Source organism: Antechinus flavipes, chromosome 3 (genome assembly GCF_016432865.1).
Source record: "Antechinus flavipes isolate AdamAnt ecotype Samford, QLD, Australia chromosome 3, AdamAnt_v2, whole genome shotgun sequence".
Lineage (NCBI taxonomy): Eukaryota > Metazoa > Chordata > Mammalia > Dasyuromorphia > Dasyuridae > Antechinus > Antechinus flavipes.
This window is the reverse complement of record NC_067400.1, coordinates 614,687,733-614,696,378: the sequence shown is the minus strand read 5'-3', so window position 1 is coordinate 614,696,378 and position 8,646 is coordinate 614,687,733.

The window sequence follows — 8,646 nt, the reverse complement described above, 5'->3', positions numbered from 1 at the left end:
TTGGCAGTGGCGGGGCAGCCGCACAATGACATCCCACATGGTACATAACACAGTATCACACCTGTGACACACAACACAACTGTGAACTCCACACTATCACAGTCAAAATACACAACACAAGAGTGAATGTCACACTATCATAGCCAGGACACACAACACAAGTGTGAACTCCACACTATCACAGTCAAAACACACAAGTGTGAACTTCACAATATCACAGTTAAAACACACAACACAACTGTGAACCCCACACTGTGACAGGACACACAACACAAGTGTGAACCCCACACTATCACAGTCAAAACACACAACACAAGTGTGAATGTCACAATATCAGCCAGGACACACAACACAACTGTGAACCCCACACTATCAGCCAGGACACACAACACAACTGTGAACCTCACACTATCACAGCCAGGACACACAACACAACTGTGAAACCCACACTATCACAGTCAAAACACACAACACAAGTGTGAATGTCACAATATCAGCCAGGACACACAACACAACTGTGAACCCCACACTATCAGCCAGGACACACAACACAACTGTGAACCTCACACTATCACAGCCAGGACACACAACACAACTGTGAAACCCACACTATCACAGTCAAAACACACAACACAAGTGTGAATGTCACAATATCAGCCAGGACACACAACACAACTGTGAAACCCACACTATCACAGTCAAAACACACAACACAAGTGTGAATGTCACAATATCAGCCAGGACACACAACACAACTGTGAAACCCACACTGTGACAGGACACACAACACAACTGTGAACCCCACACTATCAGCCAGGACACACAACACAAATGTGAACCTCACACTATCACAGTCAGGACACACAACACAACTGTGAACCCCACACTGTGACAGGACATACAACACAACTGTGAACCTCACACCATCACAGCCAGGACACACAACACAACTGTGAACCCCACTCTATCACAGCCAGGACATACAACACAACAGTGAACCCCACACTATCACAGTCAAATGTCACACTATCACAGCCAGGACACACAACACAATTGTGAACTGCACACTATCACAATCAGGACACACAGCACAATTGTGAACCCCATAGTATCACAGTCAAAACATAATACAACTATGAACCCCATACTATCAAAGCAAGGACAAACAACACAGCTGTGAACCTACACATCACAGGTTCACAATTGTGAACCCCACACTATCACAGCCAGGATACACAATATAACTGTGAACTCCACACTATCACAGCGAGGACACACAACACAACTCTATACCCCATAGTATCACAGTCAAAACACAACACAACTGTGAACACCATACTGTCACAGCCAGGACACACAATACAGCTGTGAACTCCATAGTATCATAGTCAAAACACAACACAACTGTGAACCCCATATTATCACAGCCAGGACACACAACACAATTCTGAACCCCACACTATCACTGCCAGGACACACAACACCTCACAACAGCATCCTGCCTGGGACATACAGCACAACTGTGAACCACCACCTCCTAGCCGTGACACACAACTATTAACACAACATAACAACTGTGACAAACAAAAGAACCTGAACTGTAATCATCACCTAATGCCCCCATCGTGACACAACAGCATCACGACTGGCACACATAAAATCATTTCCATGACACACAACATCATGAATATGATGCACAACACTACCACAGAGATACAACAACATCACAACCACAACACCCAATACCACAAGTGCAGCAGCATCACAACCATGACACACTACACAACTGTTATGTCATGCAATCCTGCCGCCAGGACACATAACCACATGGGATCCTGTCACGCTGCCATGACTCTAACGCACATGCAGCAGCATCGTACACGTGACACACATCGCCACCATGACATGCAACGGCCACTCGATTCTGCCCCCCAAACGGCCTCACACCCCACGGCTCAGGGCCATCAGTGCGTCTCGTCGCGCCACAAACACACCAACGCCTCCCACGACGCACAAGAGCCGGTAACTGTGCCATGAGATAACCCGACTGCAGCCCCCAGATCACCACCGAGCTATCCGGAACCAGAGCTGGGACACACGACGTTACTCACGTGCCACGACCTTGCTACACAGCCCTGGGGCTCTACCGTGACACGGAACACCAGCTGACACCGTGGCCACGAGACCACCACAAAACCACGCTAAGCCGTGCGGATCCACAATCACTTCGTGAGACTCCAATCGGGCTCCAGCGTTCTCGCTGTCACAGGGCACCGTGACCCTCGCAGAGGTTCCGCCATCACCAGCACCACCGCACACAATTATTCCGAGCAATACAACTATGGCTTGCAGCGGGGCTTCTTAAACTTTTTCCTTTTCACCTGAGAAATTTTTTAACGTGACCCAGAGCATATAGGTATATAAAACAGTTATATGACTCAAACATTTCCTGACAATAAATCATAATTTTGTGACTCCTATATTCAATTGCGTGACTCCCATGATGAGTAGCGAACCGGTTTTAGAAACTGGTCTTTGGAATGATAACCATTATACACCACCACAGCCAGGCCATACAACATCACACCACGTCACACCACACCGCACTACAAGCAGGGCGGGGAGTGGGCCTGTCCCATCTGAGATCCACAGGCAGGGCCCGAGAGTCAACATATCGAATCTAAGGTATCCATGGGTCATCCATATGGAGATGTCAGGCAGTTGGAGATGTAGAAGAGAGTTTAGGGACGAAAAAGCAGATCTGGGAATTATCGGCAGCGATGACATTTGAACCATGGCAGCTGATGAACTAAGCAAAATTATCCAAGAGAGGAAAAAGAGAAAAAGGGCCCAAAACAAAATCTTGTGAATACCCACAGTTAGTGGGTGTAATAGGGTAAGGATTCATCAAAGGAGACAGAGAAGGAGGAGTTAGGTAGGTATAAGAACCAGGAGAGACATGATCCAACCATTCGGGACAGCGATCTGGAGCTATGCCCAAAGGGTTATAAAACGGTATCCCCTTTGACCCAGCAGTGCCGTTACTGGGTCTGAATCCCAAAGAAATCATTAAGAAGGGAAAAGGACCCAATGTGCAAAAATGTTTGTAGCAGCTCTTTTTGTGGTGGCAAAGAAATGGAAAATAAGAAGATGCCCCTCAACTGGGGAATGGCTGATCAAGTTATGGTATATGAAGGTAATGGAATATTATTGCTCTATAAAAAGTGATGGACAAGCTGATTATAGAAAGGCCTGGAAAGATTTACATGAACTGATGCTGAGAGAAACAAGCAGAACCAAAAATATATTGTACACAAAAACAGCAAGAATATGTAATGATCAGCCATGAAAGACTTGGTTCTTCTCGGTGGTTCAGTCATCCAAAACAATCGCAATAGACTCTGGACAGAAAACACCGTCTGCATCCAGAAAAAGATCTAAGGAGACTGAATGTGTAAATCAACACATGCTACGTTCACTTCTTTTTCTGTTTTTTTTTTTTTTTTTTTTACTCTATCCCACGGTTTTTCCCTTTTGCTCTGATTTTTCTCTCCCAACATGATTCATAAAGCGATGGGTATTTAAAAAAAGAATCAGGAAAGACTAAGTGTCACAAAAACCTGGAGAGAAGAGAGCATCAAAGAGAAGAGGCTTTAGTGAGAGTGTCAAAAGCTGGAGGGAAATCCAGAGAGATGATCAAATGCAACTCTAGAAAGAACAGATCCAGTTGAATGATGAGGTCAGAAGCCAAGTTTTATAGAGAGTTAAGAAGAGAGGAACAGGAGAGGAAACTTAGATCCCCACTGGTGACAGTCACAACAGGGAAGAGAAATATAAGACCAAAGCTAAGTGGGGACAGACAGATCAAATAAAGGGTTTGCAGAAGAGAACTTGTAGATAGGAAAAGATTGGTGACGAATGAGATTAGGGCTGATAGAGGAAGCCATCTTCTGGACAAGTCGGGGGATAGAATGGGATCAATAATGAAAGGGGGGGTTTGTCCTAGAATAAAGCCACCTCTTTATGTGAGACCAGGCTGATGGAGAAAGGTATGAAGCATCTGGACAAAGTAAGATGAGGAAGAGGGAGGTCATGGTGAGTGGTCTTAATTTTTTTTCTGCAAAATAGGAGACAAGGTTCTTAGCTGAGAGGGTCGGGAGCTTTTGGGGGGGATGAAACGGTTTGGAAAAACCACAGAGTTGAAGATTGACTTTAGGGAGGTATAATATATGTATACGTGTATATATATGTGTGTGTGTGTGTGCATGTGTGTATACACATACATACACACACATATATGGCAGTCACGGATCGGATCGAGTCGAGGTCATGTAGTAAACCCAGCCAGAAGAATTGTGTGATTTTCTACATCTTCATTTAGTAAAATGTTTGTAGAAGTGAAGGCGGTGTATTGTGGGTGTGATTCAAGGCTGAGACTTGGCAGGGCTCAATCAGGGATACGATAGGGATGCTAGGGATTCAAGAGAGGAGGACAGTACAGAGTTGAGAAGCTAAGACGGGGGAAGGAGGAGAGCTCAGTACCGAGCAAATAGTAAATGCAAAGTTAATCTATGCTTGTTAATCTGTTCATTCATTGATTAAATTAGATAACATGGCTGATATTTGCACCCATCTGCAGAACAATCTTGCATCCTTTTTAAAATTCAAACGCAAAGTCGCCAATTATCAAGGGATGGCCTGTTTCTCAGAGCTATAACCTTGGCACACAACATTGTCCCTAGAGGCACTTGGAGACACCAAGAAATCACCATTCAATCTTCCTAACTGTAAAATGGCAGCCACACACATCAGGCACACGTGACTACTTTTGCTTCCCTTAGAGATGCTCAATGCAGCTACACAAACATCCCATAGCATGTGTCTCTTCTGGAAAAGTACAACTCAGATACATAGCATCGATATCCTGATCAACAAAGATGCACGGCTTCACTAGAGACAGATCAAAGGACTCAGTCTGGTGGTCTTTTCTTATTCCTCATCCTTCCTGAGCTCTCTGGGCTCCTCTTCCCTATGTGTGGCTCTGAGTGTGTATGTATGTATGTATATATGTATGGATTTCCCATTTCTCCATGTGTCTTTACATACGTGTGTTCGTGCCCCCTCTGAGTATGTGTCCCTAACTCTTTGTCTCCTCATCCTCCCTACTCTGTACCATTTGACATCCTAGAGCATCCTTTCCTCCTAGATACTTTCTCCTCCTTGGGTTTTCATGGCGCTGCTCCCTCCTGATTATCTCTCATTCTCCTTTGCACGACAATCATCCATATTCCATCCCCTAAAACTTGCTTGTTCCCCAAGGGCTTTATCCCGCGTCCCCTTTTCTCTCTTTATTTTCTTTTGGTGACTTCAGTTCCCATGAGTTCGTTTTCATCTCTCTGCAGAAAAACCAAAGACCCAATACCAAATCCCATATCGCTAACTGCTCACGGAACACGTCCACTTCAATATCCTTAGATATTCCAAACAGAAATCGTTACCTTTCCCCCCAAATCTGGCTTTCCTCCCAATTTTGCTACTTCGGCTGAGGATACCCCCATCCTTTTAAGTCATCTAGCTTTGGAACTTCATCACCCTTGACTTTTCTCTCAGCTTTCTTCTTCAAATCCGTTTAGTCGCCAAAATGACTAGATAGTGCAGTGGATAGAGCACTGGGTTGAGTGGGAGGAAGATCTGAGTTCAACTCCATCATTAAACATGTACCAGATGTATGATCATGTGGATATGCAAGTCACTTAATCTCTGTCTGTTCCCTCATCTGGAAAGTGTGGATAATAACAGCACCTACCTCCCAGGGTTGTTGCAAGAAATCCTATTTGTAGAAATTGCTGATCCTCGTGCTTGGTACACAATAAATACTACGTGAATGCATATTCCTCTTCCTTTCCCCGCCTCTCTCCACTCACAATCACTGTCCTGCTGTCGACCTTTATCAATGCTTGTCTGCTAGCTGTCTCCTTCTCACAGCTGAACAAATAAGTCATTTTAACTGTCTTGCTCAATAATCTTTTGTGACTACCTAGCGCCCCTGGAATATAGCACAGCAGCTTTTTCTGTCTGGCATTCAAAGTCCTTTACACCGAGTCCGGCTCCAGGAAACTTATCCGGGCTTCCCTTTCACAAATTCTCTTCTTTCAGGCAAATTGTCCCACTCGGCGTCCTCTGTCGGAACATTCCGTCTCCTGCCTACGCACCTTTGCACATGCCATCTCCCATCCTGGGATGCTTTCCCTCCTTCCCTCCATTTCTTGGTCTCCCTGGCTTCCTTCCAAGTTCAGCTCAGGGGCCACCTCCTGCAGGAAACCTTTTTTGGGGGGATTCCCCCATCCTTCTGAAATGACTTTGTAAAAAAAGCAAACAGCTTAAGAGAAGACTTCTCATCCATCCCACCCCTTTGCAGAGCCGGGAAGTGCGCACATCTCAGACATCGCACATCTCGGACATCGCACATCTCGGACATCGCACATCTCAGTCATCGCACATCTCGGACATCGCACATCAGTTACGTTGCTTCGTCTTTTTTAAAATGTTATCTGTTAAGCGGGATGGCTGTGGGAGGGGAAGGAGGAAATGATAGCGATGTGACAATAAATAAAGGATGTCGATGAAAACTTACTACTAAGAAGAGCTAGAATTTATCCGATGCTTTCAGGTTTGCGAAACACCTTGCAAATAGGACCTCACAACGACCGTCGGTATATAATTGCTTTTATTTCCATTTTGCAGATGAGTAACCTGAGTCAGTCAGAGGGGTCACAAAGCCACTAAATGTCCAAGCTATGTTTTGAATTCAGGTCTTCCTGGCTCCAAGGCCAGCGGGTCATTGGTTACCTTTATTTTAAAATTACATGTATTTCTTCCAAATACACGCAATCATTTGTAACATTCATTGTAACTTCTCTCCCTCCCTCCTCTCCCCTTTTCTATGAGACGAAGAACAATTTGATATAGATTATAAATGTGCCCCGACTTACTTTTGTATGTACATCGTGTTTTCTATTTATTCATCTGCGTGCCATGTTTCTCCCCTCTCGAGCGGAAGCTCCCGGTCCGCAGGGGCTCCTAGAAGCTGGCGGACTGTTCCCATTCGCCGGACAGGGGCACCATGTTGGCTCAGGACCGGACCGGAGAGAAAACTCGGAGCCACAATATACGCCCGCTGACTTGCACCGACAACGCATCCACGTGCCCCTCCTCCGCGTGGATCCCCGTCAGGTACACGCCAGGAACCGGCTCAGACGCAGGAAGACGTACCCAGATACGCGACCGATCCCCGATGACCCCAGTTCCCTCGATTAGCGCTCCGAGGCTTTTCTTATCGCGGTCGTTGGAAGAGGGCGGTGGAATTTTACCTCCCTCATTTACAAATGCAGAAAGCGGGAGGGAAAGAAATGAAGGCGCTGCCCATGGGCAGCGGGGAGCTGGGAAGTGTCGGAGCGGGGATTCGAACTCGTGCCCGTCCCGCCTCCGGAGTCGGCCCTCGCCCCGCTCGGGGCTGGATAAGGCAGGCGCTCTACCAGGGCGCCCCGCGGGCGCGCGCGCTAACACAGGCTCCCCGCGTCTCCAGGCCGCCGCAGACGCGAATCCCGCACCGGAGCCTCCGAGACAAAGAGCGGCTGCATCCATTTGGACGCGGGCGCCAAGCCAGCCAGCTCAGTCCGTCCCGTGCCCCCGGCAGCTGCCCCCCTCCCCCTCCCCCACGCCACCAGGACCTGCCACCAGAGGGCATCCGGGCGCTGGCAATCTGTCCCCCCTGTCGCCGCCTCCGGGAGAGTGTCTTGAGTGCGTGTGCCTCCCGGGCTGTCCGGGCCACTCCCGGCCGGACACGCAGCCGTCCGAGAGCTTCTGGGGGCCCCACGCGCCGCCTGCTTGTCCCCGAATCTCGGTGTTCCTGGCTCTCCGCGTGGTCGGGCTCCGAGGCCGTCCCTGGCTGGCTGGCAGAGGACACCCCTCTCGGGGTCTCTACCTACGTGTGGGTCCCTCTCTCTCAGGGGCCGTTTCACAGTTTGGGTCCCGGGCTCTGAATGCGTCTCCCTATTTCTCTGCGTTTCTCAGCGTGTCTGTCTCTGTATGTCTCTAGCCTAAATTGTCCCCCATCCCTGAAAATCATCAGTTTCTTTGTTTCTCTCCCTCCCTGCCTTCCCACCTCCCTCTGTCTTTGCCTCCCCCTTTGTCTGTCTCTTCCTTTCTCTCTCCCTTCTTCTCTGTCTCTTTCCCTTCCTTTTTTTTTTTTTTTGGTCTTTTTGTTCTACTTCCTTTTCTCTTTCTGTCTGTTTCTTTTTCTCCCCCTCCTCTCCCTCTCTCCCCCTTCTCTCGGTCTCTCTCCTTCCCTCTTTTCTCTGTCTTTCTCTCCCCTGCCTCTGTTTTTTTTTCTCTTCCCTGTTTCTCCCTCTTTCTCTCACTCCCTCCTTCTCTGTCATTCTTCTTCTTCTCCTCCTTTTCCTCCTCCTCCTCTTTCTCTCTCTTTGTTTCTCTATCTCTCTTCTTCCTTTCTGCCTCTCTTTTGGCCCAGATGCCTTTCTGTGTTTATCTCTGCATGAGCCCTCTTTCCCTCTTTATCTCTGTCTCTGAGTGTTTCTCCATGTTATCTCTGTCTGTGTGTGCGTAGGGAAGACAGGAGGCAGGTAC